Source organism: Rhipicephalus sanguineus, chromosome 6 (assembly GCF_013339695.2).
Source record: "Rhipicephalus sanguineus isolate Rsan-2018 chromosome 6, BIME_Rsan_1.4, whole genome shotgun sequence".
In the NCBI taxonomy this organism is placed as follows: Eukaryota; Metazoa; Arthropoda; class Arachnida; order Ixodida; family Ixodidae; genus Rhipicephalus; species Rhipicephalus sanguineus.
The window spans coordinates 139,743,921-139,765,915 of NC_051181.1; the positions used below are offsets into that span (position 1 = coordinate 139,743,921).

The window sequence follows — 21,995 nt, forward strand, 5'->3', positions numbered from 1 at the left end:
AAATCTCGTCCACCATCTTTTAACTACCAGGTTATAATATAGACCCGTCACAAGGGTTCCAAACACAATCGCAAGCGTGGGCGCCGTTTTGTAATTGTGAAGACGCGTTGTAGCTGCATGCCAAATGGCTATCGGATTGTTGCTGTTATCACTGTAACGTTAGTTAATATAGATAGATAGATAGATAGATAGATAGATAGATAGATAGATAGATAGATAGATAGATAGATAGATAGATAGATAGATAGATAGATAGATAGATAGATAGATAGATAGATAGATAGATAGATAGATAGATAGATAGATAGATAGATAGATAGATAGATAGATAGATAGATAGATAGATAAGGACCCGAAACAAACCACTTTGTAGGAGTGGCTATGAAATGTATAGCAAGCCCTTCAGATATTGAACGATAGTTACTGTTGTTTTGCAGTGTCAAAGTCTCCGGTGGTTCGCAAGGCGGCCAGATCGACACTGAAGCAACGACACAATCGATACCGGAAAGTTTCATGCGTCAGCAACACGAGGAGGAGCGGGAAGAGCCAGAAGAGAAGAAGCCGAACCTTCTTCAACTGGCTGAACAGAAAAAGCTTGAAGGTAACAAAATCATCGTCTCTGCGATTGTCAAGTCAGAGCCGAAAAGCCCGCCCGAGGTTTTCGTCAAACGTGAACGCTCGCTGAACTCATCTCCGGAGCGCGCAGCGTCGGATGCAATGGCGTCTACCTATGACTGGGACCGCGACCACAAGAGACGCGGGCCACTGCAGCCGCTGAAGACTGCCCGTGAGGAATACCTGCACATGGTGTCCGAGTCGGAAGACGAAGACGCGATCGAGGACGACCGCTCCGGCGCAAACGCCAGTGTCCGAGAAGTCCAAGTCGACGCCGAACAGACGTTCCCGAACGCGAGCGCCGACGCGAAGGACAAGGCAACTCGGAGTCACCGACCGGAAACCGCGGACTGCGAAGGCAGTAGCGATGATTACGACGAGGAATATGACGAGGAGCACGGGATTACCAACCGCTCGGTCTGCGAGGAGGCAAACATGAGCCAGAGTCTGCACGCACGTTGCGCGCAGGTGCTGCAGATGACTGACGAAAGTTGCGAGCGAGAGATGCGGATATCGCTGTTTCGACAGATGTGTGAACTACTGAATGCCGAGACGGAACTGGCTAAAGAACTGGCGAAACAGAAGCGTCGAAACGCGGTCATTCGCGGGCGACTGCTCGCGCACCGGCTCGCGGACCTTTAGCCCGAGTCGAAGCCCACGTGAACTGACACTTAAAGGGATTGTCTGCCCTCCTTCGTCGCTTTTCTGTTTTGTGCCGCAATAGAAAGCGTACCGTCTGATGTGCCCAACCTTGCAGCGGTTTATCTGGAAAGTGAGTAGAAATTCTTAAAACGGAATTTTTCGATCTGCGTTCGGTCTTCTTCCATTAGCGTGAAACATGCCCACAACACTGGTTGGTGGAGGCGATGACGATTGTAGTGCCGGTAAAAATTAAAACCCAAGGCACATGTGATTTTTGTAGGATTACATTATTTTCGCTGAACACGAATGTAATGAATGTAAGAGTCTATTTCAGCGCCGTAGCGGTTAAATGAAGCCTTATTATACGATTACAGAGCACTTGTTTTGCTGTAATCGCAGTCTATGCGTTTATTTTAGCACTGCTGCCGCAATCCAAGCCAAGTTAGTCATCAAAAAGATACAATAAATGCACGTCTTCACAGCACAGCACACGTGAGACATCCTAACAACGATAGAGCGGCACAGTACGACCAGCGCGGAGGGCCGCATAGCATAGCGCATGAGTTGAAGCAGACGAAATCGAAGAATGGATGGATGGATGGATGCTAGGAGCGTCCCCTTTATAACGGGGCGGTCGCAAGTGTGCCACCAGGCTCTACAAAAAAAAAAGAATTTCCCTTTCTCTTCTTGTTTTAATGTTGGCCTAATGTCTCTACTTCGATTAAATCTATCTTACTACAGAAGAAAAATAACGTAAGTTCTCAGCCCAGTTCTCTGCTCTTTACGGCAGACTGTCTTTTTTTTTCCAATATTTATTTTTGTTTTTTCTCTCTAATTTTCTGCCACCAATACTCTAACCGTCTCTTACTTATTTCAATCGCGGGTGTGTTCAGCTTTCCATTGTTGTCCCTAAAACCCAAGGCTTCATGTAGGCTCGTGTCCAAACGTACACCTGGGTGGATATCGTCACATTCAATCAGAACGTGCTCCGCCGTTTCCTTATCTTCCCTGCAGCATGTGCATTGTTCTTCTTCTTTACTGAATCTCGCTTTATAATTACGCGTTCTAAGGCAGCCCGATCTCGCTTCAAACAGTAAAAGCTTCCCCTTGAATTATCGTAAAATGCCTCCCTCCTTATTTTATTTTTGCCCTTTTCGGTAGTTACTCAAAAGCCGGCGCCGCAAGCAGCGCCAGCGGGCACATTTCTGGATGCGTGAGAAAAAAAAAAGCAAAAAATTACTCTCTCACGCAACGGAAACCTGCATCAAGTGCGTAAAATGCAATTTCGAGTTATACTACATGTTTGTTTTTAAGCAAAATGAGTCTACTTGCGAGGATTTCTTGTCCTACCAGTAGATTGACCACATCGCTGTTGGGTGACGCTAGCGGTCATTCTTTCACGATTTTCAGCATCAAATTGAAAATATAATTCCTTTTTTATGGTACAATAACATGCTCGTTGCCGCCGATGTGACGAACGATCTTCTCATTTTCACCACAATCAGAAAAAAAAAATTCCGAGCGGTAGACAGTCCCTTTAAAGCCAAGAAATCGTGCAACGTGTTGCGTTCGAGTCGTGCAGGTTAAAGGACATCGGAAATCGTGGCGATCAATATTCGGAAGAAGTCCGCCTCGGTGGTTCAGTGGTTACGGTGCTCGGCTATACTGTCCCGAAGGTTGCTGGTTCGATCCCGGCCGCGGCGGTCGCCTTTCGATGGAGGGGTAACGTTCCCGCAGGATGTTTGCAGACTTGGGTGACTGAATGGTCGATCCTATTTACCTGTGATTACCATGTATGTCGTGGGATATATATGTGTACAGGGTGTTGTTTTTTTTAGACAATACAGCTTTTTTGCAAAAGTCCTATGGCAGTAAGGCACCTGTCTTGTTCGCACGCGAACTCTACGTCAAGGCGGAAACATTGTGCCGTAGTTAAAAGGACACTGTTGCGGCTAATAATAAAAACTCATTAATTAACTTTTTTTAATTATTGACTTGAGGGCAGGGCTTTATATTACAAAGTTGTAGTGCGTGCCAATTTATGGCATACCTATTATTTTAGAAATCACAAAAGTTGCACGTAGTTCGAGATACTCGTCATCGAATTTCAATGGCGAAATTGAAACTGATTTTGGCCCTTCGTCAAGTGCGCCGTTTGAGTTGTATACGAAATTCCACTTAGCTGCGGAGAGGTATACGTAAGTCAGACTGGACGGGGTATAAATGATATAGCGAGGGGGCATCTGCAAAATGCAAAGAAGGAAAAGACGAGTTTATCTCGTCATTGTAATGCATGCACTTGTGATCATCGACTGGATGAGATTAAGATTTTCGGTAGAAGCGGTAGTACGAATGAGAGTGTGTATACTTGAAGATCTCACTATGTCAAACGGTGCAAGTGATTGCATTTGTGACCTCTCTATTATAGCGTGCATAGTAGAGAGAATGTGTTTATTGATACGCACGTGTAATTACTCATTTCATTATTCTCTTGGCGCCATGTTTATTCTCTTGGTGCTATGTTTTTCTTTTCTTTTCCTGTACTTGTTGAGTGGTTTTGCTGATGAATAAACAGTGCGAGTTCGCGCTTATTACTACGTACCAGTGTTTTCTCTCATTATTATAATTATTATTACTACAGTCCCACCCTGCATAACAACCTTATTCTCCCTCCATCGTACATCTCTCGTTCTGATCATCCCCAGAAGGTGGGAATCATAGGGCGCTCGGCGCACACATGTAATCAATCATTTATTCCCGGAACCTCACAGGACTGGAACAATCTTCAGGATCAATCACGTCCATTGTTCATCATTCTAATTTTCATAACGTTTTAAACTCAAGTGTCCTGTTGTCCTGTTGTGCACGGAAAAGATCGATACAAATTGGTTTTTTGTCCAGTTAGTCAGTACTAAAGACTTAAAACGTTGATACTTCAATAAAATGGCAGCTATACCAACTAAAGCTAAATATAATTAACTCTCTAGTTGTCCAATGCAAAATAACATGTTTGAATAATTCACCGACTTGCGCAAAACAATTTCTTAAAGTGAAAATTTTGAGTGGTTAGCGCCCCTAGCAGGGAAAATGCCAACTAAGATAGCCGACCACTAAAAGAGGAGTCAGTAGCTCCACTCTGCGCGCACGTGGATGGAACTCGCCGCGGTTGATTTTTTCGCCCTCTGCGGCGATCGCTGGAGCTTGAGACTTTCCGGGGCCTGGTATGTAACGATGCTTGACGGATAGCGTTTGTTTTGCCATTCGATTCCATGTTGCTCACAGTTTCTGGAAAAAGTGATGCCATCAGAGCATGTTCATTTAAAATGCACGGCTTGCAGCTATCGACCCTTTCGCTGTTTACAAACACAGGTGCTGGATCAGGGGCGTAGGCAAGACGAGGGGGGGGGGGGGTTGGGGGGGGTTCAAAGCCCCCCGAAATTTTTCAATTTTGCATGTGTATATATACACGCACACACACATACGCACGCACATACATAAAGTATAGTTGACCCCCCCCCCCCTCCCCCCGAAAAAAATTTCTGGCTACGCCCCTGTGCTGGATGGCTTCTGGTTTTGTGCGCCGGCGTAGCCTAGTAGTACTGGCGGGGAACAAAAGCCTTAGCGAGTAGCCCGCACATTTTCAACACTTTTCTCCCAGTGCATGGCCAGACATTTTAAATAAATAATATTCTAAGCTAGACACACAACATTATAAGAGTTAGCGCTTAACTTTAAGCGCCTTGCTTTTAGCTGAAAGCGGAAGAAGAGTCTTTCCTTACTATGGCACAAATTGAAAAACACGCTTTCTGGTTCGGTGCTAGAGAGTGATAATTGAAGTAACCGGAAGTTTCTTGGGGTACAAAACGTGCTCCTGCTATCGCAATCCTGAAACCGACCGAAAACGCGAATACACCTTTTCAAGTTATCACGCCAGGGAGGCGCCATATTGAAATGCGCGCCGTCTAACGTGCAAGATGGGCGAAATCGCCATCTTGGGCTGCGCGTGCTCGAACCGTCGCGCTATCAGCAATCCGTTGGTGCGAGATCCCGGCGTGTCCTTGCAGCTGTCTACCGCTTTCCTTTATTGGCGTACTAAAAGTGTACGGATTATTCATCAATTTCACACTTCCGCGCATACTCGTTCGCGGCGCGTAAGTTTGTCAGCTGTAAACTAAACACCGCACAATCTTTCTCCTTCACAGATACCTTGACCTACATTCACCCCGACAACGTCGAAGTCGAGGACACGTGTGAGTGGCCCGAAATACGGCGAGTGAACATTGTTTTTATCTCGTTGAGGCGAATGCGTGGGGTCTTCGCCAGGTGTGCAACTAAGAGGCACCGGAGTCGCACAGCTACGTGCAGTCTGGCTTGGTGGGTCAGTCGATGGCGCACAGTGTGAAGGAAAAAGTCGTGCTGGTGAAGGGGAATGTGACACCGTCGCAAGCCCCCATCGCGCGTGGGTTTCCGCGAGGCCCTCCGGTGAAGTACGGAGCGCGCAGGCTGCACATACGCAACCGGACAAGGCGGGGTTTGCAGCCGTGTCGGCCGCTGTGTTATGGACGATACAGACCCGTAGCCAGGAATTTTGTTCGGGGGGGGGGGGGGGGCACTAGCTTAAACGCATGACTATTTGAGGAAAAAAAGCTATTTTTATCATTTATTTGTGGTAAAAACACCTACTTCACAAAAATTTTGGTGGAGGGGGGGCCTAGCCCCCCCCCCCCTCCTCCTGGCTACGTGCCTGAGACGATATGAAAGGCGAATACGCAGCATTCTTACGAGTTACTAGTTCAGTCATCAGTGTCTTGTGTACCTTTCTTTCCTATCCAGAATGCTGCTCGGGAACGTTGTTGTCGTCGTTTTTCTTGCCGCCAACGAAATACCGGGAACAGAGGCGTGACCATGGCGACACGCGCAAGTTCTTCAGATTTACTGAAGCCACCCACTGCTGCCGCAATTCAGGCGACGAAGGAAAACGATGCAGCGCGAACCTGCCACGCTTGCACTGATCGCGTGGCGTACTGTGCTGCGGACACAAGATTGCACCTAAAATATTTTTATTCCGCTGCTTGTTTGTTCACCCGTACATAGTGATGGCCAGATGACTTGCTATGCGAATGCAGTAGATTTTCTGCCATGGTAGTCACTTCGTATCGGAGATAGGCGCATAACACAGTCACACAAACGTGTACCGAAGAAACATCAATACAGCAATGGCATAGCCCAAAAGCACGATGGCAACACTGAGAGCATACCCTCTACCCCTGCAGCTCACTTGTTCGAGGCTGCTCCTGTGAAAAGGTGTATAGGTGAAGCTAGTTTTATTGTGCTTGACGTGACTACTGCTAGAATGAAGGCAATGTTGTCAATCCGTGGGTTTCCTGTTCCGCGCATGCATCGCGAAAGTATTTTCGCGAAGGATCTGTTCCTTTGAGAAGCTTGCGCATATGAGCATATAATGACTGCCAAAATATCCATATTGGGCGCGATACAGATAAAAAGTGCGCTGTGTGACATAATACCCATATGTAAACGTTCGGAAAAGCCGCCAATGTTTCGTGGTCTCTACGTGTGACCCGCGCATCGATGCGGAGCGCAATGTCGCAATCTGTCGCAATGTACGCAGATCGGTCCCCGCCGCCTGGCGATATGCAGAAGCCGCTGTCGGAAGTTACGTCAGTTACGTTCAAGGGGTCATGAAGCACCCCTTGGGCTTGTTGGAAAAACATATCCTGCGGAAAGCTGACACGGCTATGAACTGCTCTGCAAAATATTACAGTCGTGCGCGCCGCGTAAAGGCCACAAGCGGAGCGCGAAGTTGCCGTTTTCTCAGGCGCCCTCTTTTCAAACGGAGGCCGATTCTCACTCTCGTCGGTGGGCGCGGCGTCTGCCCGTTGACGTCGCAAGAGACATAGCATGCTTATTGGCCGATAGCCGACGTAAATCGAGAGCGGCTATCGGATCAGATGCGCTTCTTGCCACGGGGTGCCGCCACTTGCCGGCGCCTCCGCACTCCTCAGTACACGGTAGCAGCACTCGCGCACGCGAATCACAGCGGGAGAGCGATCGCGTTTCATGACGCGCGCTGACGCAACTTCTTTCCCCCGTGCCATCCCTCCCTGTGTAGCTTCCAGTGCGCTCGTCGGCACGAGAAAAGAGAGAAAGCGCTGGGAGCGTGCGCCAAACCCCCGTAACTCCGCTGATTCTTGACGGATTCGAGAAATTTTTGCGGCAATCGATTCGGGAGGCAGTAAACTCCGATACTGAGGTCATTAGATCATTACTTGGAAAAGTGGTTCATGACCCCTTTAAACTGAAGCACAGAAGCCTGTTGTACAGATAAGAAACTTCCTCATTTTATGTGATGTCCAAAGAGAAAAACATTAAAGGTATACTGGACAAAACCTTTTGCCTTTCAACCAAACTGAAAAATTGTGTGCTGAATTCTGTAGACACAAGCTTCATTTCACACAGAAACTAGTGAAAAATAACGAATTTAACGTGTTTTTCATAAACAGCCGCGTCTAGCGGCCGTGCCATGAACTAGGAGGTTACGTTTGGTGACGTTTTATGTACCCAAAACGGGCATGCCAGCCGATGCCCGCGTCTCTGAATACGCTCAGCTCCAGGGAGTCATACACATCCGGTGTCCCGGGTGTCAACAATGCTCCCGAGTGTCATAGAAAGAGGGGCGCACGTCTGAGCGCCTTTGTGGAAGGGGGAGTGTTAGATGCAAATGAGAGGTGTAAAGGACAGGAACACGCGCACCCTGCATCGTCCGCGGTGGATTTGACGCCACGGGTCGCGCTGGCGTGCTAAAGATCATCCAGAAATACAGCTAACTGTTCAAAAATATGTGAAATAAACTCGGGGTAGTCGTGTCTTCCGAGTATAATTTCAATGTTTCCGTGATTTTTTCCCCGATTTTTGTTCTGTATTCCTTTAAGGAGCCCCATTGAGTGGAATTTTGCTGCGTACTGCTTCCTCGGGGTTTCCCGAATTGCACTGACTAAACCCTGATTGACGAAGCCTGCGCCAGCGGTGCGCTGGTAGCGACAACATTGCCGTCGTTGTTAGACGGAAATGCAGCACTTGCCCTGACCGTGGTCTCCGCGTAACCTTGCGGTGTGTATTCCACGCGCTGTGCATAATATCACGGTGTGATACCCTTCCTGGTCAGTGTGTGGTCAGTGTGAAGTATAGATCGCGTGCCCTGACTGCAACGCGGACAGCAGCCGAACTAGGGCCACAAACATCCACCGGCAATGGTAATCTCATCTCATCGCCTCCCACGCAGCGCAATGGAAACGCGAGTCCGAGTCCCGACCACACTGCTGGTGAGTAAGTATGCGCGACAGGCACTTGTATATTTAAACTCGCGCACGCGAATCACAGCGGGAGAGCGATCGCGTTTCATGACGCGCGCTGACGCAACTTCTTTCCCCCGTGCCATCCCTCCCTGTGTAGCTTCCAGTGCGCTCGTCGGCACGAGAAAAGAGAGAAAGCGCTGAAAGCGTGCGCCAAACCCCCGTAACTCCGCTCATTCTTGACGGATTTGAGAAATTTTTGCGGCAATCGATTCGGGAGGCAGTAAACTCCGATACTTAGGTCATTATATCATTACTTGGAAAAGTGGTTCATGACCCCTTTCAGTCATGAAGGAAAGAACACTAACGAGAGGCCCTGATGTCACATTTGTGAAGCCTCCACATCGCAAACACCCGCATCGCCTCCTAGCGAAGGAGCAGCTAAACATTTCGCGTCGTTTGCAAGCGCATGCGTGCATCGAACGAGTCGCGAAACTTTTGCCGTCCTTTCTTTCGCCGTGCCAGCGGCGCAGTTGATTCACGCGTGCTGCTCCTTCTGTGTGTTCTTTAGGAAAGCTACGCAATACCCTGCCATTGCGTATACCCGGTGCAAATCGTATGCACTGCGGAAAGTGCCGGGTGTCACTTCTCATGTGTGCGTACGTTCGCTTCATTACTGATCACTAATGCATGGTATTTGCATGCGAAGCTCTCGGATGTGCGCTCTGTTGCTTCTTACTCATTGCGTCAAATCGAAATACACGTGAACTTTTGTTTTTGGCGTCTGACGCGCCGTACATAACATGCGTCGAAGGCATCGTATCGCGTTTTCAGAGGCTGTGTCGTTCATGCGGAAGTGCAATAAACTTTTGTTGTTGTTATCGGACTACATGATGTATGTATTGTGCGGTGTGCGCTTGCTGCGTGCTAGTAGTCGTGTGTGCACTGGAATTACAAACTTTACGTGCACGATCGCGTATACAATACACTGGTGTCCTCTTTTCGACGCGAAGTTACGTCAACTACTAGAGAGAGATAATAAAACGAGAGAAAGGCAGGGAGGTCAACCATAATTGTAACATCCGGTTTGCTACCCTACACTAAGGGGAGGTTGGCGTTGCGCCGAATATAGCTACTACGCTCACTCCATATATACGTGCAAAGAACCGCTAAACGGCAATAGATTGGGAAATCGGGTTACGAGAAAGGCAGAGAAAGGTCTAACGCCCAGCAGAACGCGTAAGTCACTGCTAGGTGAGTTCGAATACGATGAGGCAGGGGCTGAATGTTTTTGATTACGGCATGTACCGGTACTTTCTGTACTGTTGCACAAAAACGCTCCACGTAGAATTTCAGCACGCGGCGCTCGGGCCTGCCACGCAGGAACAGTCTGGTTAACGCCTGCTTGCAACATTTCCCTGCATGCAAACCGCACAATACGCTCGAGGTTTACGCCGGGAACAGAAATCTGCGCAGAAGTGGACCAACGCGGAGAGCACGCCGCGGGGCGACTGCTGTTTTGTTTGCCCCGTACCGGTTTGTTTGCCCCATAAATTGGACGGCACTTGCGCCACACTTTTCGCAATGCATTGGGATGCGATAGGGCCTCTCCTTTTTCCTTCCTCCATGGTCCCCGCCGCCTGGCGATATGCAAGATGCCGCTGTCGGAAGTTACGTCAGTTATGTTCAGTGACTCACAGCTGCTGCGGAGCAGCGAAGGCCATATGTTCGAAAGCAAGCCGTTTGGCGGTTCTCCGCTTCGCGCTTCTCCGACGAGGCGTCGTGCTGCGATTCAGAAGCGAGGAGGAGCACGCCGTCGCTGCAGTGAACTGACATCACGGCGACTGTGAAGCTATGGACGAACGAGAGGTGCCAGGAGGCTCGGGGGATTCCGACCCGGGCCTACAGCAAGCCAACGCCTTGTTACCCGTGCAACTCGTGCCCTCGCGGCGCGGAGGGTTCAAGGCGAAGCACGGCGGCTTTACGTTTAACATGGAAACGAGCAAAGGCAGTCGACGCCACTGGCACTGCGACGTGCGAGGCTGCAAGTCTCGGCTCACGACGGACGTGTATGGCAGCGATCACGTAGTGTTCAAGCTTACGGCGCACAACGAAGACGTTCATCAGCGGGCGGCCAACGAGAGGAAACGAAGACGTAGCGAAGCCACCTACAGGCAACTGGTGAGGTTTTCGTGGTTCTCGGGCGGTTCTGTTTTTCGAGTTCGATTGCAAATCGTGCACCTGAGTGCGTAGTGTGCATGCAGTGTCAGTATATGATGTGCCATGTGACGTGCGCTCGTCGTGAAGTCGCTGAAATCGCCGTCGCGCTGACTCGCACACCCACCGAGCTAGTGGTCTTATAGTTTTCGAAGTCAATGTAGCCAGGATTTTCAACTTTCTGGGGGGATTTGACCGGAAATGGAGTTCAGGCGTGAGGAGGCGTTCCAGATTTACATTGACAACATGTTCGAAAACTCAGACGTGGCTGGGCAACTTGGTTTCACAGTGCTGGACAGTAAGTAGCCGTTCCCGTTGACCGAGGCAACCGAGGCTTCCTTCGAAGTAGCAGTGATGGCCGCGCCACCGCGTTGTCGCAGTAGCAACTACAACTTCTTCTTTATGGCCTCCAAGATTACCACAGCGCACCAGCAGAATTTTCAGAGGCTCGTAAACACGGAGCTGCGGCGCTCGTGCACTTGGCGGCGTTGACGTCAGTTGTCGTGCAAGAAATGCAAAAGGAGGCTGAACGTGCGTCTGTGGCTAATTCACGCTGTTTATTCATCGTCCTTATTAAAGGGGTGGTGCCACCAAATGTGTGGCTTGCGCGTTTTTTGCTGTAAGCGTTTCCTATAGCTCCAGGAAGCATGATGCACGCACCAAGATTCATGTATTCTCGCTAAATAATTTAATATCGCCTTTTTATTTGGACAACTTTCGGTTCGGTTTCTGGGCGCCGAGGTTGGGCAGTGACGTGGAAGTGTAGGAGGCGTGGTCACGTGACCACACAAGGCTGTGACGCACATGGCCAGGAAGCGATCGAAACTCGGCGAGTGAGGTAGCAACCGATGCTTTGCCGGTACTATAGTGAACTAGAATATATTCTAGTTCACTACAGCCGGTACGTACGTTGCGGAAGTGGCTGAGGTCCGGAGGTCACTCACGTTACTACAGCAGGTCTGGTGTGACGTCACTACAACTTTCGTTGCCCATCCTACAGATCTACGTCAGTGTTGGCGCGCTAGCGATGGTTTCCGATCGGAAGAATGAGCATTAGGTACACTTTGGAAGTGAATTAAAATATATTATGAGACGACGCCCAGTTCAGTATGCGAAAGGCTATATTTCAATGTCCAAAGCGGCGCAGCCCGCGTGACAGACGAAGATGATGATTACAATGGTTTCTGTACAGATGAAGATGAACTATATAGACAGCGCTCAACACTATTTTTCCCCCCTTCGCGAAGCGGCCAGCAGGTTAAGGGTAGGAACGCCGAATATATGGTTCAGGCGAGAGACATGAGCGATCTCGGTGCTGCGGCGACGACGATCAGTAGCCGCGCTGGCTGGAGCGACGCGATAGTTCACGGCAGAGTCCTTTCCAGCACGGTGTATGGGACCGAGATATCTTGAAGAAATTTTTCACAGAGCCCAGGCGTACGAACAGGTGTCCACAGGAGGATTCGGCGCCTGGACGGAACGAAACAACTCAGACGTTTCGCGTCAAAAACGGACTTTCCCTCTTGTCCTGATGTAGCAGAAGTGTTGGGCCGCGGGCAATTTCACGGCAGCGGGCGACGCGAGCAGCGAACTCTTCTGGAAGGGACGAAGATGGAAACAGAGGGCGTGGATAAAAATGTGGTGTCCAGAACAAACAGTCGGTTCCACGGCCAAACACGAGGAAAAAACGGGCTGTAATTCATCGTGCGTTGTATGGCAGTAGATATGCAAACGTGACGAATAGGGAAGTACAGTGTCCCAGTTTTCTGTGATCTGGCTGAACATACATGGATATCATGTCGGCAAAGTTCGGTGAAAACGCTCTGTAAGACCATTTGTTTGTGGATGATATGCTGATGTGGTCTTATGTACGGTGTTAGAGGACTGGAGGACTTCAGCAAGAACATGGGAAAGAAATGTCTTGCCACGGTCACTAAGGAGAACACGAGGGGCACATGGCGCAAATAATGGCGCGCAGGACAAAATCGGCTACTTCCGAGTAGCACCAGAGGGAAGAGCTGCCGTCTCCGCGTAGCGAGTTAGGTGGTCCACGGCAGTAACAATCCAGCGGTGGCCGGCTGGCGTAAGCGGGAGGGGTCCGTATAAGTCGATGCCCACGAATTCAAGGGGAGCGGACGGGCACGGCAGAGGTTGTAAAGGGCCTGCGGGAAGAGATGTGGTACGTTTTCGGTGTTGGCATGACGCGCAGGAACCGACGTACTTCGCCACACTTGTTGAGAGGCCAGGCCAAAAGCACCGAGTTTTGATGCGCTCGTAAGTCTTGTGAAAACCCAAGTGGCCAGCTGTCGGGTCGTCGTGCAGGGGCTTGTAAAACCTGGAGACGAAGTGAACGAGGGCCGACTGGAACCCATGGTTACGAGAGGGTGGTAATGTGCCTACATAACGTTTCCATCTCGAAGGTTAAAACGGTCAAGCTGTCGTCTTAAGCGGCTGTTGGGGGCACGGGATAAGCCAGTAAGCCGATCGATGATGTGCGGCAGTATGGATCTGCATGTTGGAGCGAGGTGAGATCTGTGGATGAAAGAATGTCCACTGAGGCAACGGACTCTTTCGGACTACCGGCCGTCTGCTTGGTCACTTGGCTGGTCGGTGATGAACAGATTGAGGCGACACTTCGGCGCTTGGCGAGATCGGGCACCGCGACAAAGCGTCAGCATCTTGGTGTTGCCGACCCGACCTATATGTGACACTGTAGTCATACTCTTGCAAACGCAGTACCCACGGCCAAGGCGTCCCGACAAATTCTTGAGAGACGATAACCAACACAGAGCATGATGGTCAGTGACGATTGTGAAATGCCGGCCGTATAAATAAGGGCGAAACTTTTGTACGGACCACACGACGGCGAGGCATTCTTGTTCGGTGATGCTGTAAATTATCGCTCAGCAGGGAGAAAGAGTGCGGCTCGCGTAGGCCACGACTTGTTCTTCGGAAGCGTGGTTCCGCTGCAAGCAGGACGGCACCGATGCCATGTCCACTTGCGTCAGTGTGTAGGACAGTAGAACGCTGCAGGGTCGAAATGCCGAAGCACTGGCCGCGATGTGAGGCATCGCTTGAGAGTGTGAAAAGCGGCTGCGCATTCATCCGACCAGACAAAAAGTTGCGCTCGCGGGTCAAAAGCTTGTGCAAAGGAGCTGCAATAGTGGCGAAATCACGCACAAAGCGGCGGAAGTACGACGCTAAGCCGAGGAAGCTGCGAAGGTCTTTAGGTTTGGTTGGTGTAGGAAAGTGCAGTACTGCAGCAACTTTCGGGATCGGGCTCAATGCCATGCTGCTGACAACGTGACCTAATACCTTGATGCTGCGGCTGGCAAACCGACACTTCTTAGTGTTTAGCTGGAGACCGGCCTTAGCTAGACAGGTCAGAACTTCGTCTAGCCGTTCCAGGTGCTGTGAGAAGCTGGACGAAAAGATGACGATGTCGTCCAGGTAGCAAAGGCAGGTCTTCCATTTTAATCCACGCAGTACCGTATCTATCATTCGTTCGAATGTGGCTGGGGCATTGCAGAGGCCAAAAGGCATTACATTGAATTCAAAGAGTCCATCAGGTGTGGCAAATGCAGTCTTCTCTTTATCGGACTCGTGCATCGGGATCTGCCAATAACCAGAGCGCAAGTCGAGGCTCGAAAAGTACTCGGCACCTTGTAAAGTATCAAGAGCGTCGTCGATCCGAGGCATAGGATAGACGTCCTTACGAGTAATATTGTTCAGCGCTCTATAATCAACGCAAAATCGCACCGAGCCATCCTTTTTTTAACGAGCACAACAGGAGAAGACCACGGGCTTGCCGAAGGCCTGATAATGTTGCGTGCGAGCATATCGTTGACTTGTTCTTCTATAACTTTGCGTTCAGAAGCTGATACACGGTAAGGGCGGCGACGAATGACACGAGATCCGTCTGTGTCGATGCGATGAGCGGCCACTGTTGTTTGACCCAGGCCATCGGAACAAACGTCAAAGCAAGCGTTGTGTTTCATTAATATGGTCAGCAAGGCATCAGTCTGGGTCGGATTGAGATCTGTACTCAAAGTGGCCTTTAGAGCACGCGATGAACCTTCCGCGGGCGTACACTGTGGAAATGACGAGTCAGTTGAAACAGTAACGACACATACCGGTGCGTCTTCGGTAATGCTGGCAACAGTAGTCCCCTCTGGCAGCAGTAGGGCTTCTGGCGTCGTGTTGTAGGCGGTGATGCTTGCATAACCACGTGTGAACCGCACTAGACAAGATGCGATGGCGATGCCTCGAGAAATACAGCGCTGGCAAGGTGTAACCACCGCGTCGCCATCTATAATGTCTCGTGACCTGATCGTGAGTACACGTTCTTGCCCTGAAGTCAGGAGAAAATCCGCAGCTGTGACAAGGTTGGGCGAGTGAAAAATCGGCAGCAGAAGAAAGCTCAGTGTCCGTAAATACGAATGAGAGGTTGACCGCACGAAATGACAGCCGACGAAGCCGATAGGAAGTCCCAGCCTAAGATTATCTGATGAGCGCATGAAGAAAGCACAGCCAGCCTGTACATGGATGGCGGACTCCGTCGATGAGAACAGCGCGCAGTACACTGTCCGGTCGGGCAAATCGGATTGTCATTAGCGCCGCATAACAGGGACCGACATAAGGAGTTTGCACTTTCCGTAGACGAAAACACAATTCGCGGTTAATGACTGAAATTGCGGCTCCAGTGTCTACAAGGGCGTCAACACAAACACCTTCCACACAACAGGCAGTAGAATTTGCTGGGCGAGACGGAGGAGTGTGACGTTTCGACAACGAGCAGTTTCCCCTCCAAAAACTGCACCTTCTAGTTTTCCGAGTGGCTGTCCAGAGAGATCGGAGCAGGACGCAAGGGTGATGTCGTACGCCGAAATGGTGACGGAGAACGGCGGCTAGGTGAACGAGAAGGACGAGGCATGGCTTGGGACAGTGGAGGTGAGGGCGACCGACGTGAGGAGGATGGATACGGCCGGTGCTGGAGCGTAGGCATCAGATCTTGGGGCAAAGTCTCTTTCATAAGCAGAATAGCCACGTCGTTCATCCTGCTGACGGCGGCGGCAGAAAACGGGATATATGGCCCCGTATGCGAACAGTAGAAACAGACGGGGCGCGAAGGGACGCCAGGTAGGTAGTGTGACTGCACTGGTGCCTGTGCTGCCATCGACGCCAAATGGTCGCACCCAACGTCCGCAGGCGCAGATGAGATTGGTGCAGGGGCCCGTGATGCACTCTGCGTACGAAGGCATGCGAAAGGGTACAGGAGACGGGGCACGTGCGACGCTTGTCATCGATTGCCAGTTTCGTCCTTGATAATTTCACGCAGGTTGGGAGGAGGAGAGCGGACAGGCGAAGTGGCTGTGTGCCCGGAACAAGGCCGTGAAGTCCTCTCTGACAATGGTACGGATCAGGGCTCGCAATTCATGTTCTCAGCAAAACGAGCGTCAGAGGAGGCGTGTGGAAGGCGCAGGAATAGAGCACGTCCAGGCGTTGGCATGTGGTGATTATGTCCTGAACTGTATTTGGGCTCTGAATGACGAGGGCATGAAGGCCACAGAGTTCACGCCTTTTAGTATGTGACGGATGCGATCGGCCTCCGTCATGTCACTTTGGGCACGGCGACAGAGAGCCAGAACGTCTTCAATATACGACGTATATGATTCGTCGGGCCCTTGGATGCGGGTTGCGAGCTTCTGGCTTCGCTACCTCAGAGCGTCCATGCAGATGTACCAAATATCTGACGGAGTTGTGCCGTGAAGGTGCCCAATCAGGAAAGTCACTTTCATGGTTGTAGAACCAGGTTTTAGCTACTTCCCTGAGGTAAAAAGGAACGTAGCGTAGTTTGTGGGCCTCGTCCCAATAATTACAAACACTGTTTCTGTCATAATTATCGAGCCACTCCTCGACGTCTTCACCGCGAAGGCCGGAAAATACCGGAGGGTCTCGTTGCGACGTACTCACTGTGTAGTTAGGCCCAACTGGCTGAGCAGAAGCGGTTGCGGCAGCGGAGGCGTTGTTTTGTGCCATCACTGGTCGTTTGCGAGCACAACCGTCGACCAGACCGGAGCTCCAGGGTGACCGGTAGAGCAAGAGGACGTGGGAACCTCAGCACTCTCCACCACTTATGAGACGACGCCCAGTTCGTAATCGAAAGGTTATATTTCAATGTCCAAAGCGGCGCAGCCCGCGTGACAAACGAAGATGATGATTACAATGGTTTCTGTACAGATGAAGAGAACTATATAGACAGCGCTCACAATATTCTAACGTTTGCTGTGTCCGACCCTTCGTGTGGAATGTCCTTGCATACAAAGGAAACCCACAACAGCTTGTTATAGCCTCGAAATTTGATGGCACCACCCCTTTAATTATTTTATTCTTTTACCGCGAGTGGACACTGATATCTATCTATGTGTGCATCGTCATCTTTCCTTGCGCTAATGATTGCTATAGCCCTGCTTTGAACGGTCATATTTAAAGTACATGTTTGATTTTTGTACCGAGCCCCAATTCCATTGGGTGACCAGGGTGTGAGTGAAAGAGAAAGAAAGAAAGAAAAGAAAGAAAGAAAGAAAGAAGAAAGAAAGGAGAAAGAAAAAAGAAAGAAAGAAAGAAAGAAAGAAAGAAAGAAAGAAAGAAAGAACGAAAGAAAGAAAGAGAAGGAAGGAAGTAAGAAATAAAATATTTTTATTCATGCATGTTAGGAACCTCTGGTAATTAAAAAAATATTCTGAACTCTCCACTATGCCGGTTCGCTCATATTCGTATTCCGGTTTGACGCCTAAAATGCGAAAGCCTTGATTATTGTTGCAGTTACGCACAACGTTGGTAATTTGCAGTTCGTTCTTACGACGCATCTCAGACACCTATATACGTTATTTGTATATCAAAACCTATGAGAGGAGGGAGGAGGAAAGGAAGGGAAGAATGGCAGGGAGTTTACCATGCTCGCGTCCGGTTTGCTACCCTGCGCTTCGAAAGAGAGAGAGAGAAGCGGGATGTTGTGTGAAATCGTTAAACGCAAGTGTGCGTTTGCCGCACGTTGAAAAAAGACAAGTGGTTCTTACACTTAGAAGGTCGACGGGGTTTTTACGTTGTTATCGCAAATAAGTTACAGAGAGTCTGATTCCGGAATGTATAGTACATAACAGTTTAGTTAGCTCAAACATGTTAGTGTATTAATGTTATTTTACCTCTTCGCAATACGACCCTATATGCGCGTGTCGGTGTACGGAAAGTGTCCAATGTCATAGTACCTTGACCTTCTTGCGTCCTATAAAAAGGTAATCTAAGCACACACAATCTGTCCACGACATACGAGGGTTATCGAAAGTAGGGCCGTTTGGTACCCCAAAAATAAATTCGTTAGTAAAAGTTTTTTATTAGCTGTTAGTTTTAGCACAAAGCTACTTCACTTTTCTACGCAATCGCCATTAAATTCTAAGCACTTTTCGTACCGCTGCACCTGTTTCTTTAGTCCCTCTGCATAGAGTTCGCCGCCTGAGAGATTGGGGTGGCTGTTGGTGATGAAATTACATATACATTTGGGCGCGCGAAACGGAATTAGGTAAATTGGCGATCGATGGGGTAGGCCATCTTCCTGCAGTGGGCATAGAAGAGGCAGCGGATGGTGATGACGAATTCGGGTGCATGTGTCAAAGTGGATGCTACATGCACGCACTTTAGGATTGTGTTCCTGGTGTTTGGATCCATCCACCCTGCAAGCAGTTGTTGCGACCGGTACTTAGAGTCCCGCATCGGCAACCATGTTGTTGCTACGATAGGGCAGCGTCGTACCCGGACTCCGTTTGGTAGCGTAGTCGAGTCTCCGGGTTGAAGAACTGATGCTAGCAGATGGGAAAGCAATAACAAGTTTACTGGCACTTTTCGTACACTCAATTACATCATGACAAGGTCAGAGTTCAGCGACAAGCGAATTGCTGAGCCTTACCGAGGGCTCAGAGCCCCATTCTCACTTAGCACCGGCGTTTTAACCCCTCAGGCTGGCTCCTCCTTCTTCATGACCACCAATCACACACACGACCCACCCACCATGGCACAGTCCTTTCACTGTCGCTGAGGGGTCGTTGCACTCTTGAAGCAGCAAGGGTCCGGTGGTTGACGGCACGCAGTGGGGAAGCAGGACAAGAGGTTCCGGGCTTACTCCCTTCTTCCTCGAAGGCAAAAAAGGGTCTGCGGCGACTCCTGTCAAAACATACAGGTCAGGTCGCTTCGGCAGCCACCAAGCCAAGCCCAGGTCGCCCATTGTCTGGCTTTTCCGTCCCCGACTTTGAGGTCGATATTCTGCCCATTGTCGGTTCGCTTGCCGCCCGGAACTCAGTTTCCAGGAAGGATGCAGGTCTTCTAGCAATGTGAGAACGCCTCGCCCGCCGAATGGCCAGCGCGTCGGCACCTACTGCCAGTCAACAAGGATGCACAGAGGAAGCAAGAAGACGCGCAATATAGCGGTATTTAACCTATCTCCACCCCCTGCCTCCTCCTCGTTGGTGCTTTATTCTGCCGAGAATTACACACAGTAGTAGCGAAAACATTATTTGATTGTAAGGTTTCCGAACAGGGGTGGGTCCTCAGTCCGGGCTCCTCTGGCCTTGCGGCTCGCTGCCTTGGTCGGCAGAGCTCACAACCCTTGCTACAACTGCGAGGAAACAGCGCGCAAAACGGGACTAAGTCGAAAGAACAAAGAACAACACAACGGGACTCTAGTCCCGTTGCGTTGGGACTGAGTTCAGACTAAGTCCCGAAAAACGCAACTTAGTCCCGTTTTCCCCTCTGTTTCCTCGCAGTATCATGTACCAACACTTGAAGACACGCTTGCTAGCAAGCCAGGTCTCCCACTGCCTCCTTCAACGTTGTCCTCAAAAGGGGAAAATTGATGTTTTCCCTCCCACGTAATGTGGGCGAGAGTAGGCCGTTCTCCACACCAGGTTCAGCTGTGTGCACACACTTTGCTAATGAGCTTGGTGGGTGGTGGTGGTGTGATTATACGATGACTGATGATGCACAATATTATGCGCTTGCAGCCCACCACGAAGATCGGTGACTTCACCTACATTTTGGAAGACCACATCGGCGACCAGTACTGCTGGCGCTGCAAGTACGTACAGTGCAAAGGAAAATGCCGACCAATCGCGATGGCCGCCTGGTACTCGGACCGTCGCAGCACACATGCTTGCAGCTGGCTGACAGGTAGGATGGTCACGAACGTCTGCGTGCGTTACGACACCTGAACGGTCAGCCACCGTTTGCTATTGCTTCGCGTGAGTAAGAGTATAGGGACTCACTTTTTGCCGCCAGGCGGTGCTGTACTTCCTCGGTGTGATATTTCTTCATATTGTTATACGATGTGCACTCCTAATAAACCAACAGGCAATGATGTCAGGGAAGTAATTGGGGCATTATTTGTGGTATTGTAACTGTATCGGCGTAATTGGATAAAATGTAAAAAAAATCAAAGTGGACGAAGAAACAACTTGCCGCTAGTAGGGACCGAACCTACAACTTTTGGATAACGTGTCCGATGCTCTTACCAATGAACTACAGCGGCGGTCATCCTCCTGTCGATTTTGGATATTTCTGTGCATTAAACCTGGGAGTTTCACCCAGCGCCGCTCGTGTCCGTGACGTCGAGTGTGGAACACTCTCTTTCGCCGGCTGGCGTCACGTAGCACGTGATCGTCTTACGAGGTAGCTGACTATAATCCCTCGCATACTACCCGAAGGCATCAGGTGTGCCGGAACGCGCCCTAGCTATGAACGAAAATTCATGAAGCGGCCTCCGTTTCTTCACACGATATATTTTATTTATCAGCAGTGCGTATGACAACGTTAATAAAGGCGTTTTTGTGGTATGTATCGGAAGAAGCTGGAAGCGATAACTGTACGTAGCTTTTGAGCGAGGTATACCGAGAAATAGCCTGAGTAGAATTCTACTCAGACTATTTCCTCGTATACGGGTTTCGGGATTGTTTGCATTATGCTACTATAGGGCTGTCAGTGATACTTCCATTTCTTCGTTTCTTTTTAGTATCTCTGTGGCATTATGTTAATGACATATCACAAGGTTTATCAGAAAAACCTTTCTTTTCATGTTTGTTTGGTTTTGATTATGTGAGATTTTGCTGGTATCTGGGGCATGACATTTACGTAACTGTTCACACATGCAATCAATAAAAAAAAATCACGCATATCCACGGAGTGAATGATGATGAGTGGGCGAAGCTGCGGAGGTTCATCGGTAAACCGTGAATCTTCCGTGAATTCTGCCCAGTACATCATCACCGACGTGAGAATCGGGCGCGTTTATACTAAAGGTTCGATGAGTTATACGACTTGCAGCTCACTTTAATTTACATGTACGCTGTGAATTTTCATTGTTAGAAAACCATTGCTTTAGAAACATACTGGCGTCTTTCGTTAAGCAGCTGGCGTCTTTTCGTTTTGCTTTAGAAACATCTGCGTTCTTTCGTTTTGCTTTTAGAAAACATCTGGCGTCTTTCGTTGGTTATGTTCAGCAATCAACGGCGTTTTGAACAAAATTTTATTGTTAATCACGCACAGGAGAAATCTCACCAGGCACTACCTTGGAGGTAAACAATGGCTGCTAATGGGAATGAGAGACAGAAGAAGTCGGCTTTTAGCTAACACTTACACTTCTACTTCTACTAACGTTTCCTACTGGAACATGCCAATGGCTGCTGATGGGGAATGAGAGACAGAAGAATTCGGCTTTTAGTTAACGCGCACGCTGCGAATTTTTTATTGTTCAACAACGCACAGAAAAATCTCCCACCGGCAACCACCTTGGAGGTCAAGATCTGGTACTAGCGTTACGACTAGTTACGCACTACTACGACTACGAGGGACGAACGGGTGCCGCCTTAAGGAGCTTCGCCCCTAAAAATCTCGTCCACCATCTTTTAACTACCAGTTTATAATATAGACCCGTCAACAAGGGTTCCAAACACAATCGCAAGCGTGGGGCGCCGTTTTGTAATTGTGAAGACGCGTTGTAGCTGCATGCCAAATGGCTATCGGATTGTTGCGTTATCACTGTAACGTTAGTAATATAGATAGATAGATAGATAGATATAAGATAGATAGATCATAGATAGATAGCTAGATAATCGAATAGATAGATAGAGAGATAGATAGATAGATAGAAGATAGATAGATAGATAA

At 49.4% G+C, this 21,995-nt stretch overlaps 2 protein-coding genes and 1 long non-coding RNA gene across 6 annotated transcripts in view; 2 read left to right on the top strand and 1 right to left on the bottom strand.

Annotated features, from left to right (window-relative positions):
• The window catches only part of LOC119396556 (uncharacterized), a 317,806-nt gene that overhangs the window by 26,518 nt on the left and 269,293 nt on the right, over nucleotides 1–21,995 (top strand). The window contains exon 4 of one of the 3 annotated variants that reach the window (XR_007416602.1): nucleotides 2,840–2,933. The exons of the other annotated variants lie outside the window; for them this stretch is intronic. The gene's annotated coding sequence lies outside the window, so the exon portion shown is untranslated. The remainder of the gene's footprint in view (nucleotides 1–2,839; nucleotides 2,934–21,995) is intronic. 3 annotated transcript variants of the gene reach the window in all.
• The window catches only part of LOC125759035 (uncharacterized), a 49,868-nt gene that overhangs the window by 18,657 nt on the left and 9,216 nt on the right, over nucleotides 1–21,995 (bottom strand). Inside the window, exon 2 of the long non-coding RNA XR_007416605.1 lies at nucleotides 3,038–3,137. This is a non-coding gene — a long non-coding RNA (uncharacterized LOC125759035). The remainder of the gene's footprint in view (nucleotides 1–3,037; nucleotides 3,138–21,995) is intronic.
• The window catches only part of LOC119397593 (uncharacterized), a 38,845-nt gene that overhangs the window by 11,437 nt on the left and 5,413 nt on the right, over nucleotides 1–21,995 (top strand). The window lies entirely within an intron of this gene.